The following is a 2,215-nucleotide window of genomic DNA, read 5'->3' as shown; positions in this document are numbered from 1 at the left end:
CATATCTGCCAACTGTGAAAGGAGTGAATAAAGAAAGGAGGAGTGGAGTCAATGCCTTATACTGAAGTGTAGCTTTAAGAAGATTGTGTCCATGCTAAAATGGAGCCCATGTGGTCTGCTGAAAAAGTAGCCCAAGGATATCAGGCACTAGTTACCAGAGCCTAAGAATATAATTTTGTTTGGTAAAATATAAGATTAAATTAGGGATTTTAAGATAAAGGTATTATCTTGTATAATGAAATTAGTAAGTGTCCTCCTGAGAGAGAGGAGGAGGGAGATTTCACACAGACAGAAAAAGGAGAAGACACACAAGAGGAGAAAGCAAACGACCAATGAGACTGAGATTGGAGTGATGCAGCCACAAGTGTCAAGAAATGCTGCAGTCACCAGAAGCTAGAATAAGCAAGGGACGGATTATTCCCTAGAGCCTCTGGAGGAAGAACGGCTCTGATGACTTCTTGATATCAGCCCAGTGTGACTTATTTCAGACTTCTTCGTCTAATATGCAGCAGCCCTAGAAAACCAATGCAGTTCTCGAGCCAAAGTTGTGTAGTAGAGAAAGCCAACATAATACAGGAATAGGTCAGGCATTGCCCGGAAGCCTCCTGGGGGAATTGTGGCTTTGGCACAAATGCAGTGGTGGATGAAGGATAGTGGTAGAGGCCATGAGTCACCTGCCCTCCCCAGTGTCAGAGATAGAAGGACTAGATTCATAGCCACCAAAAAGAGGTAAACTTTTCATTTATCTTGCAGCTTATTATGTGTTGAATATCCCACTCATAAATGCAAAAAAGGCCAATTTTTTCCAAGTCAAATGTGACATTTGTGAAATTTGCCCATGTGTCAGGCCAAGCAGCAAGCTCCAATCAAAGTGAAATAAAAATAGTGTACTTGACAACTTCTCTGAGCAAAAATAATATGAAAAAAACCAAACATTAAATATCTATTATGTAAAAATACAGAAAGGAAATTATATAACCAAAAAAGGAAAAAGAAAGCATTATAAAAGTTTGAAAATATTTAGAACCTTACAATTATTAAGAATATTTCATATAAAAATTACAGGTTGCATCTGAAGTGGAAACTAGAGGATAATTGACTTATAGTTGAAGAATGACCAGTAGACTATAATTTAAAGCATCAAATTTTAAAAATTTAAGTTCACAGAAAGTTGAATAAAGAAAAAAAGATAAAAATAATGAAGAAGAATAGCATCGAATCTATAAATTTCTTCAAGCAGTATGGCCATTTTCATGAAAATATTGAACACTTCATGAATTTGCGAGGCATCCTTGCACAGACGCCATGCTAATCTCTGTACCATTCCAATTTTAGTATGTGTGCTGCCAAAGTGAGTACAAATCCATTTTTATAAAAGAAAAAATTCACAACTTAGAATTATAAGTAAAAATTAGTATTATAAGACTATATCATTAAAGAAAAGTATACAATGTTTCCAATGGGAGGTGAAGTTTTAAAGTGGTAATTGGATTTGTAATTTGTAAATGGAAAATTACAAAGGTAACCATATTAAATTATTTCCATAGTGGGTATATTATAAATAAACCAACAAACTCTGTGTATTTTTTATAACTCTGGAGGCATGCTTGACATATATCTCTTTTATGAGTTTTGGTTCCAATGCAGGTATGCACTTACGCATTCTACTTACAATCTAATTTTGTTACATTTTGTTTATTTAACCTTGAAAAAAATATCAACTCTGGAGCAGTAACTTTCATTTATAAGTCTAGTTGAGTTTGGCTGCTAAAGGCCAAATGCTAATTTTTCCCAAGCATTAGGAGTTGGCGTCAGAGACCTGTCATGAACAGTATGTGAGCAGATGACAGGGCAATTGTGACAAGCTAGTCAAATTAATCATTGGGAAGAAATGTTAGTACACACTGTTTAACACCATTTTATAATGTACAAAATTATTACATACCACATAATTTACGTTGCTGCTTACACATCTTATTACATGCTATTAATAATATAACACTGAACCAGTGCTGTTATTCTGTTTATGAACATGCTTACATAGTTTCTTTTGATAATTAATGGGAACATTTTCATTAGCTAAACAAAGTTTTTCAATTAGACAAATAATATGTTTCAAGATGGCTTATAATAAAGCAGTTTTATTACTCTTAGAGGCACAAAGGACAGAAATTCTTCAGTGCCTGTACTCTTGGGCAGAGATAGATTTTAGGGG

General features: G+C 34.4%; 1 non-coding gene across 1 annotated transcript; it reads right to left on the bottom strand.

The window, feature by feature from the left end:
* Positions 1 to 1,255: 1,255 nt before the first annotated feature.
* On the bottom strand, positions 1,256 to 1,359 carry LOC129035911 (U6 spliceosomal RNA). The gene has a single exon (XR_008502400.1). It is a non-coding gene; the product is annotated as a U6 spliceosomal RNA (small nuclear RNA).
* Positions 1,360 to 2,215: the final 856 nt, after the last annotated feature.

This window comes from Pongo pygmaeus, chromosome 3 (assembly GCF_028885625.2).
Source record: "Pongo pygmaeus isolate AG05252 chromosome 3, NHGRI_mPonPyg2-v2.0_pri, whole genome shotgun sequence".
Lineage (NCBI taxonomy): Eukaryota > Metazoa > Chordata > Mammalia > Primates > Hominidae > Pongo > Pongo pygmaeus.
Note: the sequence above shows the minus strand (reverse complement) of the source record. Positions and strands in the feature narration are given on the sequence as shown.